The 18723-nt window shown below is 46.3% G+C and overlaps 1 protein-coding gene across 2 annotated transcripts in view; it reads right to left on the reverse strand.

Annotated features, from left to right (window-relative positions):
- Positions 1-18723, reverse strand: part of Maml3 (mastermind like transcriptional coactivator 3) — a 418000-nt gene that overhangs the window by 105522 nt on the left and 293755 nt on the right. The gene's annotated exons all lie outside the window — the stretch shown is intronic.

Below are 18723 nucleotides of genomic sequence, written 5' to 3' on the forward strand. Positions count from 1 at the left end.
CAGAGAAGAACCGCAAGCAGCTTAAGTGAACCCTTGGATGTGAGACTAAGAGGAAGGTTGGACCCTCGGCAGCTTCTTCCCAACACAGAAGCGTCACAGTCTCTCATCACATTACCTGGTCAACTTTGGCTGAGGGAAGGCAGGTATGACGTCTACAGTCATTTAGATGGCTATATGGGCAAAGCTAGCGCCACATGAGGGGGATTATTTTCTTCTAACTGGCTTGTATGGACACTAGTTACCTGGCCATATGTGGAAGAGACACTTTTCTGAACACTCCAGCATTCTCAGAGAGAGGATTATGGAAGCAAGATCAGCTAAACCCTGGGGTTATGAGATAGCTTTCTTACAAATGCTGGACTCAGACTTCTCTCTAATTTAATCCTGCCCAGCTAGGAAGACCTTTCCCACCTGACCCTCCTCTTGGCAGTTTTATATGCTAAATCAAAAGTTCTTGCCATACAAACTAGCTTCCATTGATACCTGATTTCCTGTGTGTTGAGGAATGTGCTCTTTTCCCACTCTGATCCCTGTGATATTAAGATTGGACTTTCTCATCTTAGTCTGGGTGCCGTTCAGCATCAAAAGAGCTGGGTCCTTCCTTCTCTTATTCCATGTTTAGGGACATGATCTTTTACTTTCATGCTGTGGAAGAGAGCCCTGTGGAGGGTTGGTGGTAGAGTCATCCTCACCAATGCCAAAAAGCCAAACCCACACCTGGTGGGTAGGCGGCACCCTTCCACATTTGCGTCTCCAAGCTGATGTGCCATCCAACTGGCTAACTTCTCTCAATATCCTGGCAGTGAAGCAACACTCACACAAATGGCACCAATCCCCCTGCAGCTTTCCATTGAAAGAGACTACTTTTGAAGGGGCACGGAACTAAACAGATATATAGTTCACATCTGAGGATAACTTTCAGTAAAATGTGCTTTAAGGTCAAGAAGAAAATTAAAGAACCATAAAATGATTTCAACCCTGGTGTTCAGGTATTCTATCATTTATTTTAAAAACACTTATTTTTGTGTGTGCGCGCACATGTGTACATAGATGCCACAGCACGATTGTGGGGGTCAGAGGTCGACTTAGGGGTGGGGTGTGTTCTATTCTTTCACCATGTGGAACTCAGGGATTGAATGTTTGGCAGTGCATGCCTCTGCTGCCACACACTATTGCATTGGCTCCTATTCTGTCTTTTCAGTGGAAACTTTGGTACTTAAGAAAAATCATTTTTTCCCATTGTTGAGTTTTTCTCTAGTTTCCTTCTTAAAATTTTTAGTCCAGATTTAATTGTGAAAAAAATCTACATTTTTTTTTATTCCATTAAAATCAAACTGTTAATGTCTTTGTTCTTTAAGATATTAGATTTGCCAAATGTAATGACTCATGTCTGAAATCTCAGCACTGGGGAAGCTGAGGCAGGAGGACTGCTTTGAGCATGAGGTCAACCTGGGCTACACAGAGATCTTTCTTCAAAAATCTTTTTTAAAAAGAGGGGAAGGGATTGGAGTACCTTTCTTTTCTTCTTTCTTTTTAATATAATTTATTCAGTGTATGAGTGCTCTGCTGCATATACATCTGCCTGCCTGAAGAGGGCATCAGATTTCCCTATAGATGGTTGTGAGCCACCATGTGGTTGCTGGGAATTGAACTCAGGACCTCTGGAAGAGCAGCCAGTGCTCTCAACTGTTGAGCCATCTCTCCAGCCCTAGAACACACTTTCATGATGGCTTGAATCTGTCTTCTCCTGGATCGCAGTCCTAACTAGCTCCAAATAAATATATTTTTCTCTGCCCTTTAAGAAAAAGAATAAAAATATTAGAACTACTGTTTTATAATTTTTCTTTCATTCACATGGACCCCAGGGCATTAAGCATTATTTTATGGTACTTTAATAGCAGCTTAATGTCCCATAATTTATTTAGCTAAATCTTTACTTTTAGCCATTTAAGACCCTCCCTCAAATATTTACAACTACCAATGTTGTGACGATGAACATATTAACCCCGTGCACTATTTTCTTTGTTTCCTTCCCCTACCCTGCCCTTCCATTTTCTTCTTTCCTTCTGTGGGAGATGGAACTGAGCCTTGCCTATGCCAGACAAGCGTCCCACCATGGAGCTGTATGCCAGCCCTCATTTTTACATATTGTTCTACAACCGGGTCTCACTGAGGGGCCCAGCAAGCCTGACCCTTGTGATCCCCTTGCTACAAACCCCCAATTATTAGAGATCATAGGCCTGTGCCACCAGGCTTAGAATAAATCCACATCTAGAATCACATCTCTGCTCATTTGTTTTTATCTGTTTGCTTGTTGTGGCAGTGCTGGGGATGGAACTCTGGGTCCTGCATCCCCATCAGGCATTTTACCACTGAGCCACACTCTTAGCTCGCTGATCCTACGGTTAGAATAGCTTTCTTAGAGTCACCAGGTCAAGCACTTGGAGGTCCCTAAAGAGCAATGGACAACCAATGAGGTGCGAAAAGAACGGATAGGTGGCTTTTCTAGAATCGCTCTAGGATGCTCTGGAATGACAAGGCTGTTTCTGCTGCTCAGCATCATGTCAGACCTGGAGCTGTCCCGACTCTGGTTAGCATGGAGTTCCTGCTGGAGTTCTGGACAGAGGCCTCCTGCCAGCCTCACGTGGTAACTCAGGGCAACAGGTTCACTGCAGGAAAAATCCGCCCTCATGTCTTTCAGTCTCAGGAGGCCCTTTATTGGCCCTAGACATATGGCGAGGCCACGTTCTTCATCCTTAAACACAGTATCTGCTCCATCAGGAGAGGGCTTCGCTTGAGCCTGTTCCTTTCACTGACCACAAACAAGGAGAAAGCAGCCGTGGTTCGGCAGGCAGGCAGGCACCAGGATCCTGGCTGGATGGCTGCCTACGTGGGATGGTATAGGCCCCAAGGAATTGAACTCAGGACTGCCCCACATGTCAAGCCCATATCAGGCTGGGAGCCAGTCACCCTCACTGCAGTCTCAAAGAATGGGAAAGGAGGCGCAGAACTGCCTTTTGCTTTTTCACTAGACTGGGCCTATCAGCATTACAGCGGTGCCACAAGTGCACAGACCAACAGCAGCGGTGCGCCTAGTATGTCCCCTCGAAAGGCCCCGATGCCAGGCAGGGGTGGACTTAGGGACCTCTTATTTGGCTTTAAGTGTAGAACACACAAGAGAAGGCAAAGCAGAGCTTCGGAGTTAATAAGACGGCCCCGATAGAAGGCAGCCTGGACAACTGGCAACTGCATCGTCTTGTCCTTAGGAAATTCAGGGTGCTAGCTCATCCTCCTTAGAATATCAATACATGACCCCTTGTCAATCAGATCAGGCAAAATGAAATAGGCATACCTCAGAATTCACCATTATGGTCATTGTCAAGATCAGGGTAAACCACCTCGAAGGCAGAGAAGCAGGCCTAGAACCTGGCCAAAAGTCCCAGATGTGTGTGTGTGGGGTGTGTGTGTGTGTGTGTGTGTGTGTGTGTGTGTGTGTGTGTGTGAGTAGTAGTAGTAGAAGAAGAAGAAGAGGAACAACTGAGAACCACAGTGCTTACCACAAAGGCAGGGTCTTTACTTCTCACTGGCTGTCCAACTCTGTCCTTTCCTAGTATGTGCAGACAGACAGACAGACAGACAAAACACACACACACACTAGCCATGTCGGTCAGGGCTAATGCAACTGAGAAGGAACGGCAGCCGTTGGTGTCCCTGACGCTCCTGGGGCTGAGGCTTCAGTGCGCATGCGCAGGAGCAGTGCTGTCTTTTCCCCGCCCTCCGTGTTTGTGTGTGATCCCGGTAGAGGTGGCAGAATGGGATATAACTGAAGTCCTGAGCAGCTCTCAGGCCACATGCCCTGGTTGTTTTCTCCATCTTTCTTCACTGGGTCCACTTTCTCTCTTTGCTGTTGTTGTAAGAGCCTCATAACCCGTACTTGGCTACTGTGTATTGTCTGCCTGAATGGAAGCGACTCCAGGGTAGAGTTCTGTATTTTAGGACCTATGTCAGTGGCTGGCATGAAAGAGGTGCTTGGTAGATTTTTGTTTAAGGAATGAACGCCTATTAGCCATTCTAATTTAGACTCCAGTTACTTGAATTGATGAGTGCAAAAGACTTGCTCATCCGCTTGAAACGTGTACCCACCCCTAGCCCTCAGGCTCCGCACAGCTCCCCCGGTCCAAGCCACAGTTGCTTCTGACACAGCCAAGTAATCACTGTCACTTGGCCAAATTGAGGAGGAAGTGAAATATTTACTGGAGCAGAAATTCCAGGGGTCAGTAGCCTGGCTTGTGCTCACATAAGTAATGATGGTTAGTGACACTCCAGCCCACCTTGGTGTTTATTGTGAGGCACAGCTGGCCACTGCGTGGTTTTGGCTTGTGATTCATGAGTATTCAGAATGGCTCCATATCTTCAGAGTCTTCATATTGTCACCAGAAACAATAAATAAATCCTAGCTTAAATGCCCTTCTAGACTCAGAGTGCTTCACACACATACTTTCTGCATATCTTTGAAAATGGTCTTGGAAAATACGCAAGAAAAATGGAGAATGAAATTAAAACCCCAAACTGGCAAGGTGGCTTTAGTGGATGAAGGAATTTCCTGCCAAGCCTGACTACTTGGAAAATCAATCCTGGGACAGCACGTGGTTGAAGGAAGGAAATGACACAAGCACACAACACAACACACACACACACACACATGCACACAGGAGTTAATGTAACAAATGTAATAAATACAATAAATCACAGTGAAACCAGGGACTTATTAGTATCTCCCAGTTGTTGAGATATAAAGAGTGAATAGTTTGTCAACCAAACAAAGACAACGGGCATAAACTCTGACGGACTGTTTGAGGCAGAGAGTATGGATGGTTGTTCTAGGTCTAACCAGCTTCCATCATGATAGAGGATGGGGAAGGGTAACAAACCTGAGTGTACTGAAAATGTCCAAAGCCTGTGATTTGTATCCAACTCAGTTTGAGTCAGAGGATCACGGATGTTGAATACAATACTCATATTGTCAATCATGCGCTAATTTCACGAGTTTTGTAAGTATCAAGCAAGTCTGTTCAATAATTGACCTAGCAAATTAATCTTTCCCCCCCATTAGTTTTTCACTCTTTAGCATGACAATATCAGATACACTGTCAGAGAAGAGGCCCCTGCAAACTTCCCCTCAGGGATGCATCTGTCTGTTCGCCCTCCCCACCAGCCCACATACTCTCCCCCCCACACACCCCCAGTTGCAACCAGGTTTCTATTTTTCAATTTCTATACCACAATAAGAAAAAGGGAGGAAGGGCTCTGGTTTTCCGGAGGGACCACACAATCTGAAAAGGTACTTTTTCAACATCATTAGCAGTTCATCTTCTGAAACCTCAGGGCAGCCCCTAGGCAGCCCCCCACTCCCACCCCTACCCCCACCCCTACCCCTCTCTTTTGGTGTCGGCTTATCAAATTAATGAAGCCTATCTAGATGGAGGTAGCCGAAGAGCAATTCAATGCAAGCCCCTCCTTCCCTTTCAAAAGAAGCACAGAGGGGGAAAAATTAGAGTATCTTTCCTAAAATGAGAAGAACAAACAGGGCGTTGGGGGTGGGGTGGGTGGCTGAGATTGTCTCCCAGTTCAGTGAAGGAAGGAGAGGTGGGTGTTGGCTTTCTCCCTCTGAACGTTTGCACGGTAAAAGGGGGGTGGTGGGGGTCATTCATTTGCATACTGGGCAAGTCAGGGGCACATTTCCTACTTGGCAATGCAGAGCTCTGGGCAAGGACTTCCAGTTAAGAGTTACAAAACTCCTTGCAACCTTCCCTCTCACCTTTTGGTCATACACGTTCCCTCTGTCACCCTGTGGTGGGTGAGGGTGAGATCTTTTTGACCCCGTCCAGCTGTGCAGAGCGTTGGCAGGTAGCAGAGGGTTAATGATCTCGCTTTGGGGCAGCAGTGGTCTACATGGCACAGGGCAGAGGCAAGGCTCTAAGAGCCTCCCATTCTGCCTGTATCTAGAGAGGTAATTTTCAGTGTGACTCACAAAACATCAACATCTCTCATCACACCGCTAACCTAAATATAGACAATGACTTCAAGGAAGAAAAATAGTTGCATGCTCTTTTATACCTGTAAACGCTACAGAGCTCCCTCAACAAGCACTGGGCAATGAAGAACAATGGATGAGCATGGAGATCCGAAGCAGGAAGAACAGAGCTGTGCCTGTTCTAGAACAATCACTGAGAATGAGGCCATTACTGTAAGCTCTGCTTAACATCAATCCTCCTCACTTGTAAGCCAACGTTGAGACAGAGGTGTGGAAACAGTTTTGTGTCCCTTGTCAGCTTTTCCATAGGGAGGGATGGGAGGGGATGGGGGCACATCTGCTGCAGATGTTTCCAGCTAAGTGGCTCTGGTCTCTTCACCAGTGAGTGCAGGTCTCTGGAATAAAAAGAAAGGGACACCCTTGTCCAAGGTGCTTCCCTCCCACCCCTAAGAAGACTGCACTGTGGCACCTGAGATAGTCTTTGAGAGTGACTTCTAGGCATCCCAAAAATCCCTTTGTTACATTGTCCAAGCCCCCTCCACTTGTGAAAGCTGAGGTGGTCAGGCTCAATAGTGTCTGGAAGGGCTATTTTGTCTTTCTTGGGTAAGTTCAGAGTTGGGGGCCAATCTTTGACTAGTGTGTTCATAAGAGTTCATACCTAATTCTTATCAGCTTGGGGATTATTCTTCCTGCTGCTCTGCTGGAAGCTTTTATGAGCATGGATCCCACATCACATTGAGGGACCTCGGGAAAGGTACCTGAACAAAAACCTTAAGTACAAACAGCGCAGTGGTATCGGCGATTAAGACTCAATTGTGGGCAATCCATCTGCGGAGTGGTCACGTGCCTCTCACATATTTCTTATGCTCTTCCTGTTCACGCAGTAACTATCTGCATGGGAACAACTGCTCAGAGGCTCCCTGAGTGTAGCATAATTGCCTGCTGTTAGGGAACCAGCAAGCCACTTCAGACTTAAGCTGCCCAGAACTCCATCATTTAGCCTAAAACACAAACCCACGCTCTTCTGTGTCAGTAAAGCAGCCCTGAATGCGGCCATCAATTTGTTCCTTCAGAGAACACACACACCACTCTGGCAGAAACATATTCCACCACTAGAAAAGGAACTCGGATTCCTTGGAAAAAATAATAGCAGACAAGAGTAGAAGGAACAGCAACTGCACACAAGCTACAGAAGGCAAGCCATCAGGACACATGGCAAAAACCACACCAGAACCAAAACCAAAAAAACAAATCAGAAACAAACACCGACGGAAGAAACCTAACATGAGCCAGGACAAGAAGAAAGTAAGCAAGAAGCTCTAATTTAAAAACAACAAACAAACAGCAATGATTTTGGCCAAAGTAGAACCTTGAGTGACAAGATCAATGGAAGCTATGCATGGCAGCCAGGACAGGGACACCTGGCACAGTGGGGTTCTGCTCTTCTAGACCTCAAGGCCAAGTTACAGCACAGAGAACTCGAGAGGTGCGCACATTTAAAGGCCATTCAGTACCTGTCCACCTGGGGATCCATCCCACAGTCACCCTATCCAGACACAATTGTAGATGCCAACAAGTGCTTGGTGACAGGAGCCTGATAAAGCTGTCTCCTGAGAGGCTCTACCAGTGCCTGACAAATACAGAGGCAGATGCTCTCGGTCAACCATCGGACTGAGCGCAGGGTCTCCAATGGAGGAGCTAGAGAAAGGACTCAAGGAGATGAAGGAGTTTGCAGCCCCATAGGAGGAACAACAATATGAACTAACCAGTACCCCCAGAGCTCCCAGGGACTAAACCACCAACTAAAGAGTACACATGGAGGGACTCAAGGCTACAGTCACATATGTAGCAGAGAATGGCCTTGTTGGACATCAATGGGAGGAGAGGCCCTTGGTCTTGTGAAGGCTCGATGCTCCAGTGTAGGGGAATGCCAGGACAAGGAGATGGAAGTGGGTGGGTTAGTGAGCAGGGTGAGGGGGGTGGGATAGGGGGTTTTCAGAGGGGAAATGAGGAAAGGGGATAACATTTGAAATGTAAATAAAGAAAATATCTAATGATAATAATAATAATGATGAAAGTAATTAACACACACACAAAATAGAAATAAAGACATCTGCAAATGTGATCATCACAGTATTTCTGAAGTGTAGGTACCGCAACTGGACAGGAACCTAGTTGTCCCGTGATGTGCAGGCGATAATACTGACAGCCATGTCCTTCAGCAAGGAAGACTGGCTCCTTCCTACCAAGGACCCTGAATTGGGTTCATGTCGAAGACACTAGAAGACGCTCACAGCAATTTGCTTCCCTATTGGGTGCTAGCTTCCCTACATAGATTCTTGGAAATAACACGTGCTAGCCTAGGTGGGTGCAGTAAAAATTTATAAAAGCCTTGTGGGGAGGGGAAGGAGAAAAGCAATTTGGTCATAAAGAAATATGCCCAGAGTCATTTTTTTCCAATCCAATATCTTTGTTAATTAAGCATTTTCCAACCTAGGATGAGAATACGAACAGCAATCGAATACTATACCACTCATTACTAATAAAACATATTTATGAAATGGAAATATAATGTGCCTATTTCCAAAATGTGGTTATAAATGACTGACTCTAAGCCACAATTTAAAGTGGTTTGAGAAATGAGTCTTTAATAAAGAATTGATGAGAATGATGAGTGCTGAAAATAATTCTATTTGGTGAGATTATGTGGCTTGCTTATGGCAATTTGAGCCGAGGTGATTGCCTCAAATATTACGGCAAGTAACTAATATAGGGAAATTTAATTGATGATAAATACAGTGGTTGTGTGTAATTGAAGAACCCTGCATCTTCTTGTGCGTGCACTAATTACATCCAGTCACTTTGGTGCTGTCAAGGTGTGATTTATCTGGTATGTTTGTACGTAGTAGGGATTTAAAAGGTGATTGAATAAGTGCCTGTACTTAGTCCTCACTGTGGCTTCCTACATATGACTATGGTTAAGCATAAAGCTATTGACATTAAGAAAAAAAAAACATGGTTCGGGTTAGAACCACACTGCATCTGTGACGGTGAAACAGAAGGTCAATGTGTCAGAATATCCAGATGTTAGGACAGATAAGGTCTCAACATCAATTAGAGCAAGTTCTGTTTTTAATGATATTTAGTATTACACTAATAGGCATTTGATACAACCTCTTGGCTTTCCCTTTGTGTGACTTTGAATAAGGAAAGTTCGCTATCAGCACAGACCTGGGCAGATCTCTCCACCCCACCTCTCTCTCTCTCTCTCTCTCTCTCTCTCTCACACACACACACACACACACACACACACACACCCCTTAGGTCTCTGCATCCCAAGGAACAAAAGGCCCTGGTGTTTGTTTGAGAGGCTGAAGTTATAATGAGGGCAGAGGGGTGACTAGGGGACAACTCAGACAGTCCAGGCCCTGAGAAGGTGCTGCCGAAAAGAGGCCGGACAAGCACTTTCAGGAGAGACAATTTTAAAAAATTAGCTGTTGTTTCTTTATTATCACAGTGTGTAAGAGTGTGGGCATGCCACAGACATGCATGTGGAAGGCAGGGGCCAACTCTGGGGAGTTGGTTCTCTCTCTCCTCCCATGGTAGGATGCAGGGATCATGTATCAGGCAAACTGAGCAAGTAGGCACTTTCACCAGCTAAGCTGTCTCTCTTGCTGACCTAAAAGATAATTTGTATTTATTTTTACTGTGTGTATTAATGAATGAATAGTCTTTCCTTGACGTGAAGCTAGGTAAAAAGAACATACACATGGCATGTCAGCCCCTAGGGTCAGTGAGGACCATCTGCTTTGCCTTCTCCTAATGATCCTAAAACATCAGGGTGAGAGAAAGGTGCCTTGCGCCAGGCCATTGGGTGTGAGGGTGGGGTGGCGGTTGAGTCAGATCAATGTTGCCAAAGGCTTCCAAGCAGAGAATAGCCCCTGGGAAGACATGAAGACTCTGTGTTTGAACAAATGACCCATTGACCCTTCCAGGATGTAGGAGGCAGAGGAAGGCGAGGATGCCGCCCAGGGTGAGCAGGCTGATGGGGAAGCTGTGTGACACCGAGGGTCTGCCTTGTACTTTAGGAGACCGATGCCTCAAAAGAAATTCTGCTCTTGAGTTTTGATTTTGTATGCTGTCATCACGAGTAGGAAGAACAACAGTTATTTATTTATTTATTTATTTATTTATTTTTAAAAAAGGCTTTCCAGGCCAAGAGAGATAAGTATTAATGTGCAAACTACAGGCTCGTAAATACTACCTGCTCTTGTACTATGTTTGAAAAAACACAAACTTGTCTCTCTGTGGTTTATGTTAAGAGATAGCAGGACTGTAATTTATTTAGGCATCAAACCGCCAACAGTCACAGTCATTTTTAGGAACACTGCCCTGGCCAGGTGACATCTGGAATTTTACCTGCAAGTCTGAGAGACCTTGCTTTAAAGAAGATTATCAGTTATTCTAAGCTCGCCAGAAAGAGGAGCTGTGGGAGGACTGACAATGACTGGGCTGGGGAGGAGCTGAGCAAGAAGTCTGAAGGGTTTCTCAGCTCCCGGGAGTACAAGGAAAGGTCCCTACGGCTTTATGAAAGGATCAGAGTAAGAGGCCGTAGGGAGGCAGACTTCACCGAACACCAGGAAGGACTTCCAGATCATTCCACCCCCGAAAATTGAAAGTGATGACAAGCAAGCCATTCTCAAAGTCTTGGAGGGATTCTCAATCTTGCTAACAGTCCACCTAGATGAACCGGAGACGTCTCTGTAGCCCCAACTTCTCAATAAGGCTAGCAAGCCCTGACCATCTCAGGACCACGGAGCCTCTGAACCACCAAATGCTCTAAATGTCCAGTTTCCACGTTAAGATAATCAACAAATATTGTTTTGTGCTTGGGGCCGCGTTCAATAAAGAGGAGAAACAGGAAGATGGGAACCTGTTATCCTTCTTTCCCAGGGACTGTCACTGATGTCTTATGGAACTGGGTACTGAGCATAAATTTGGCACTAATTAGGAACGGTTATAATGGAGCTTATCCAGTACCTATCTGGAGGGCACGAAGGATGCCTGGACCATGAGCCCTGAAAGACAGAACTGGTCTGGAGAGAGTTATGCAGGGGCCGAATGGACACAGGCAAAGACTGAGGTGCCTTCTTTTACAAATTTGTGTCTAGGACACAGTCATGCCTCCTCCCCAACCTGTGCAGAGAACAGGGGAGGGGAGGTGTCATGTTTCATAAGCAAGGGATAGTCGATGCGGTCACGGAGGGGAGGTTTCTAATGACTTGTTGCTAAGCCAGCGTAAGTATCAATTTCACACACTAGGGGTCTATTTCTATTATTTCACCAAAATCCTCAGGGTAAAAATTAGTACCAGACTGCTGTTTTTCCATTTTTAATGATTTTTTTTAAAACCCCATAGGAAGCTCTTTGGAGTTATTTTTTTGGGGGATGGGGTGGGGTGGAGGTGGAGTGGGAAGGAGACCATTTAAGATATTAAAAGAAATCTGAATTAACTAAACATTTCCAGATTTTCCGATGACATATCAATCCCAAACCGAAGCCCAGGGTTGAGGTTAGAACCTTTAAAGCCAGCTGCAGCTACCTGAGCGCAGCCAGGTTTCAGTACGAGAGACATCGCTCCCCATTTCCTGAAAAACCTCACACTCACTGCACAGCAACTTAAGAGGGTGTGGTCTGCTCATTCCACTGACCAAGAACAAGGTGCCAACTGTGTGTTTATGCTGGCAGCACACTAGCCCTTGGGGCTCTCGGCAGGGGAACACCTTTGCTTATGTGTGACCAAAGCTGAGATTCGACCATGTGGCCAGGAGTGAGTGAGAGAGAGAGAGAGAGAGAGAGAGAGAGAGAGAGAGAGAGAGAGAATGAATATGAATCCACCAAATGTGACACCTCAAGGAACAAAGGCCCGAGTGGCTCCAGAGTTGATCCCCATCTGTGTATTTTGAATGTGGGACTCGGAGAATGTTGGGAAGATTTGCCTCCCGTTCCCCCTCACTCCCTGGAAGTGAAGCTCACCACCTTTGTGTTGTTTTCTGGACCACATTCACTTCCCTGTAGATGGATCTGGGTCTCTCACCCTGGTTTGACCCATCAGCATGAATTGTGCCTGGCATTTTTTCCCAAATCCTCTGCTTCAGCATCAGCATCAGCATCAGCACCAGCATCAGCACCAGCACCAGCACCAGCACCAGCATCAGCATCAGCATCAGCACCAGCATCAGCATCACAAGAGTCCCTACTTCAAAATACCTTAGGGGTTGACCTTTGGGTGCCTACAGTCAGTTTACTCTGTGTAAACTAACAATTGGTTCCTTGGTACTAAGTTTATGTGTCTACTATTTGTGTACCTCATCCTGTGACCACCATGGATCTTAAATAATAACCTGGAAGAAGGGAGGTGCAGTGTTTTTTCTTTTCTTTTCTTTTTCTATTATTTCTAGTTAAGAAAAACAACAGTCCAGAGAGCATAGGAGTAATTTATGATTTTGCTGGTGTATTATCATCCTGTAATAAGTGCAACGTGAAACTGCCAATTATCTCATAAGAGGGGTATCACCTTTTCTGTTGCGAATTACTACATCAATAACTGTGGGTTCAGCACTCTCACATCCCTGTGTCACTAGTAGTTTTTCAGCAGCAGAACTGAGCTAGAAAAGGACAGACAGAAAAGGACAGAGAGAACACACACACACACACACCCCACTGGTACCCATAGAGGGCCAAGGAAAACAGACAAGGAAGGAGGAGGGGTGGTGGGATTGCCTGGAGCCGTCAAGAGGTCACAGGCACACCGTGATCAGCAGCAAACTCAGTTTACAAAGAGACATCTGTTCCATTGCTCCAGTGCATTGTGGCTAATTACATCCTGGCCCGTCTGTGAAATGACAGCCACTTATTCTCCAGTGAACCGTAAAATCTGTACATGTTCGATTTTGGGAGTGGGAGAGCAGAGGCGGGGAGGCTGGAGTGGGGGGGGGGGAGGGGGGACCAAAGGGAAAGAGAAAAGGCAGGAGGGACCACTTTCTCACAAGAGAGCCTGGTCAAGTACTAGTGGACGGACAGGAGAGCACCTGTCCACTGTCCATGTCTCCAGCACGGACATGGAGGTGAGATTCTCTGGCCTCGCTGTTGCTACTGTTCCTTTCTATGCAAAGACAACGGTGCCAATAGTGGTGGCCTGAACTTCTCCATCACCACTGTGGCCCGGGTAAAGGCTTGCTCATTTGCTGTAGTTTCCAGGAGCTGGTAAAAGAGGCAGCTGGTCGGAAGCAGGGTGTAGCCCCAGATGGGCAGGGCAAGGGTTTGCCATAAGCCCTCTGGAAGTGCAGGTCAGAGCATCTATTTCCACTTGGGCCCCTGCTTTCACAGGAAAGCCTCTTTTATATACTGAGAATGGGGTGCTGGCCTCGATGGAGATGGAGGAATTAGCAACAAGCATTCTTAAGCAGGAAAAATATACAGAAGAAGCCTTATAGACTAAAACAAACAAACAAACACCCCCAAACTAAAAAAGCCCAACTTTCTACATGAATTTGATTGACATTAAAACATTATCCTAACCACAACAAACCATAATCACTTGTGTATCTCAGTGACAAGACCCAGGGGCATAAAGACAGGAATGAGAGACAGATCCATTAAAAACATAGGTTTCAGTTGACGGTGGGCTTTAGTGGGGTGCTTATCGTTCTTATACAAAAGCACCTGCTGGGGAGTCATACAGCCTTCTGCTGGAATCCGTATAAAACCCAACTGGTGATATGACGAGGGTTAAACTGTGGTAAAACATAGGTCTCCGTTCCTCTTGGAGCAATGCTGGGTTCTGTGGGTCACATTTACAGCCACAAAAGCTCTGGCGCAAAGGATTACTCCCCACTTCTATTGGCTCTCATCTGTTTGCGCACATGGAGGCCCAGTCAATGTACCTTTAGACCTGGTGTAAGGCAGATTCTAAACCCAGAAGTTAAGGTTTGGGTGCCTGCGTGTCCGAGTGTGTGTGTGTGTGTGTGTGTGTGTGTGTGTGTGTGGTGCCTTTAGGCTGGGCGAGCATAAGCGGGAAGCTCAGTCAGCCAGCAGCGAACATGAAGCACCATATAAGAATGCTCTAGAAAGTTTTACTAATTTTGAGTCAAAGCAATTTTAATAACTCTGCATTAACTACAGTCATGTCATATAATTAATCAGAAGGTAACCACCACTGTCTGGGAGATGGGGTTCAGGAAGTTAAGCATAATTAGAGAGGAGATGTGAGGCGCAGACGAAGCCTTGCATTTGTGTGTACCCCAAGAAGTTAGTTCTGGTCGGCGGCTAAGGGAAAGGTCATCTACAGAGTCCCATGCTGCAGATACGTTTCCTTTTGACTGAGGAAAACTGAACAGCTCTGATGAAAAGATAAAGAGAAGGAGCAAGAGGAAGATGTCTCCTCTGATGTGAATTCTTTTGTTTTTGTTCTTTTTGAGACTGGACCTCGCTGTGTATCCAGGACTGGCCTCGAACTTGCTATGTGGATCAAGATAGCCTCGAGTTCACAGAGATCTGCCTGCCTCTGCCTCCCGAGTCAGACTGCCATGTCAGACTCCTGTAAACTCTCTTATGTCTGCTTAGTGTCCAAAGAAGCCAGAAGAGGGGCCAGATCCCTCTGCAACTGGAGTTACAGACAGTTATGATCTATCATGTAGGTGCTGGGAATTGAACCAGGGTCCTCTGGAAGACCAGCCAATGCTAAGTCATTTCTCCGAAACCTGATGTAAATTCTTGAGTAGCAACTTGGATCCAGGTAAAGTTAAAGTTAATATAAAGGTTTTCGCTAAGAGCTGAAGGTAAAGAGAGATGGCTCCCTGCCCACTGCATCAATGGCTACACAGATGCAACAAGACGAAGGGGCTAAAGAATTCTTGAAAACTGCCTTTACTAGAGGATGGGGCTGAGAATCTGACACTCATTAATAGGAATCCCCATACTTCCTCAGATTCAGCAACCACGAGTGAGCTCATGATTTGCCGTACCGCCCCTCATCCTTGTCCAACAGATCAATTTATTTTTTTCATGGAATATTCTTTTGTTGGCCTGTCTTTTGCTCCTCCCCCAACGAGCAACTGAGTTCGGAGCGGATATGCAGTGTGAGCGTGCGTGTGTGTGTGTGTGTGTGTGTGTGTGTGTGTGTGTGTGTGTACACCCAGGATGCAGTTTCTTGTTCCCACCCTACATTGTTTGTTGAAATAAATATGGAAATCAGGTTGAGCAAGCCAGCCAAGCCAGCCAAACTGAAATAAATTCATCACTCATGGGCTCTCAGGGGAGGGCAACAGTGCATTTTTTTCTAAATGATTATTTCTGAAGCACCGAAGGAATGGCTATATCACTAATGAGGCCTGTATGCCATGACTGCTGATTATAAATGACCCGCAAAGAGACAAGGAGATGGTGGGTATGGAGATACACTTGGGAGGATCGAGAGAAGCAGCTGGGGGTGGAGGCTGCTACCACCAGGGCCAAGCGGAGGAGACGCACCCAGAACGCACTCTGTTTTTCTCATCCAGAGCTCCATTCCCAGAGCAGCATGTGACTTATTCTGTGTGAGTTCGGGTGAGTGGAAAGTTTCCAAATGCCTCACAAAGACAGCAAAAAACAGCTCATGGCTGTGTCCTCAGGGCGCCAGAGATATCCCTCTCTTCTGTGCATAGAAGTTCTTACTAGATCTGCAGAAGATCTAGTAGGGACTCAAGGGACACAAACCATACCATGGCACTAAGTGATGGCTCGACTCCCCACTAGAGGCTGTTTCTTGATAGCTGTGAACTTGGACTAGAGGATGGAAAGCCAGTCCTGGCATCAGAAAGCAAGTGTTCTCGGAGCAGATGGTGGAGGCCAGGCCAGGCAGACAACTCTAGATTCACAAACCTAGGACTCTCAAAAAGTCAAGAGGGATTGCCACAAAAGGGAGCTTTGTGACTCAGTGGCACTCCTAGTCCACGGTGATCTAAGGAAATATCCATAGCATTTCAGCATGACCTGGCAGGACTCGTTCAGACAGCAGGACCTGGTGTGCAATGTCGGCTGCTAGAAAAGGCCCACAAGGACCCAAGTTCAAATCCCCAGAACCTATGTAAACAGCTGGGTGTCTCAGTAGCAAGTACCTGTAATTCCAGAACTACTCTGGCGAGATGGGTGGTCGAGACAGGGGAATCTCTCAAAGCTTAGGGCAGGCTAAGGTGGCATATGCAACAGTGAACTAGAGACCGTTTCTCAAAGATGGTGGAAAATTGGGAGACACCTCTACATGTGCGTTGTGTGCATCCATGTCTTCATTCACACACACACACACACACACACACACACACACACACACACAGAGCACAATGGCCTGGCACGAACCACCTTTGACAAATGACATGACCTAGTCTTTGAAGGCAGAGGCACAAGCAACTAACATATGCTTTCTGTTGCTGTTGTTGTTGTTTGGCCTGGCATTGCGGTGTAGCACAGGCTAGTGTGGTCTTTTTATGTAGCCCAGGGTGGTGTGTGGTGATTCTTCAGCCTCTGCCTCGCAACTGCTTTTGTGAGCTTTTAACAACCAACAGTGAATTTGAAAATGAGTGTATCACTATGTTTATTGCCCTATGGCAACATCCTTCTAGAAAGTACTGGTGGGAGGAAAGGCCCTTCTGCAGCCTATCAGACTAGGGCTTTGCGACACGACATGAAACCAATCAGAGACTGGGATGGGTCCAGGGGCTCCTGAGCTTATGGAAGAGGCTTGCTGTTTGTCCACTGTGTGCCCTCCTGCAACATCCAAAGAGGATTCCAGAAATAGTGTTTCATAGCTCCCATGCATCCTTCCGCATGCACAGCTGTAGATGGAGAGTCCCCCGCCATTCACAGACTCCGAGTGAAGCCCGTGCGTTGGCTCTTTCTGCTCAACACTGGAGCTGCTCTAGGATGCTGGCAACCAGTCACGGTGAAAGGAGCCAAGGATTCTGGGTGACCACCTTTGACACTAGAATCAAATGCTATGTGGTTTCAAGCATGATGGAGGAAATTCTGCTCACTGAATTCGTTAAAACGGTCTTCATAAAACAGGGAGGAGGGGGAGGATGTAGGGGACTAATTATAAAGTTCCACTCAGTTTACTCAGCTCCTCAGCCTGGCTGCCATAGCAAGAGAGACTCGATGCTGTTAGCTCCCTCCCCACAGCCCTCTAGGCAACAAAGAACCACTCGTCAGCTAAGAGAAAAGCAGCAAGCAGCCGGCCCTGGCCTTCCCCTTCTTCATCGCTGGTGAGAATGCTACTGCCAGATCTGTCTTTCTCTCTCATCTTCTCCACCTAAGGTCAAAGAACAAACAGGCTTCCCCAATAATCTTAACAAAGAAAAGAACGGAAAGTCACCCAGGCCAAGTTGCAAGCTCTAACTAAGCCTTGATGCTTCCAGGAAGGAACAGGGAGAGGGGCTGGAATGATTCCCCCAGATCGCACCTCACTCTCGTGTGTGGTTCTCTAACAACTCTGACCCCGGCTGTCATTCGAAAAGGCTACAGCACCATGCCACTGGAAACAGCTAAACCTGGTGTCATGTCGAGTGGTAATAAGGCCACTGCTGGTTTTATTTATTTATTTATTTATTTATTTATTCATTCATTCATTCATTTATTTTTGCAAGCACTCCATGCACTTAGGAGATAAACATGAATATCCTATCGCTGGCCTCCACAAGTCACACTTATCAATGGCGAGGAAAAAAAAACCAACAAAACACTGCTTTTGTTTGACAGGTGTTGCTCGGTGCCTGTGGTAGGAAGTTACTTTTTTTTTCCACGCTGCCCATTAGCATCATGAAAAGGCAAGGGCCAGCTGCATTCACAGACTCTTTCCGCATGTGTCCACTGGTGGGGACAGCCGAGCATCCTTATGTCCCCTCCAATAAAGAGAACTAATTACCCTCCACCGTACCACCTGGGCTAGAGACAAGCTGTGTCAGGAAAGAGCTTTGACAAACACATTTATTTGTCCAGGACCAAGGCCAGGGCCAGCAACCGCCATTCTTCCTGATATCAGAAGGGAGCCAGATGCTCACAAGATCAATAAAAGGTTCAGAGTTCACTGAGGGCTCAGGGAAGTACCTTCAGACAAGGCCATCCCCTGGGAGAGGGGACATGGGCTTCCAACATGGAGACAGTGGTGACCCGGCGCAAGCCTTCACAGGGAATACTGGTGCCTGCACTGGGACGCTATACTGATTGAAGTTCTTTCAAAGAGAGCTGAAATGTTTGAAGGTTGTCAAAAAGGGTGACAAGGGAGGAATGAATGTTGTTTTCTTCATGCTCAAGTACTTGCTCTTTAGTAGAAGAAAGGCAGGTGGCATGCTGACGGGCACGTGTTCACATGAGCATGCCTGTTTTGTACACAGCATACAACCGAGGTGGACACATGTATCATATGTGTAAAAAGGGGAAGAGAACTCAGACCTCTAAGCATTAGTCTAGGAAGGAGGTAGACACACATACACACACATACACACACACACACATACACACACCCAGGGATCGTAAGGAACTTATTCATAAACTTATTCAAAGTACCCTGATCAATCTGACTTTCCGGTTCAACCAATTCTACCCTGCTCAATGCCAAAGGCTTGGTGTCTGAAGCACCTGAAATGGCTTTCTTCCGC

The sequence above is a fragment of the Mus musculus genome, chromosome 3 (assembly GCF_000001635.26).
Source record: "Mus musculus strain C57BL/6J chromosome 3, GRCm38.p6 C57BL/6J".
NCBI classification, from domain to species: domain Eukaryota; kingdom Metazoa; phylum Chordata; class Mammalia; order Rodentia; family Muridae; genus Mus; species Mus musculus.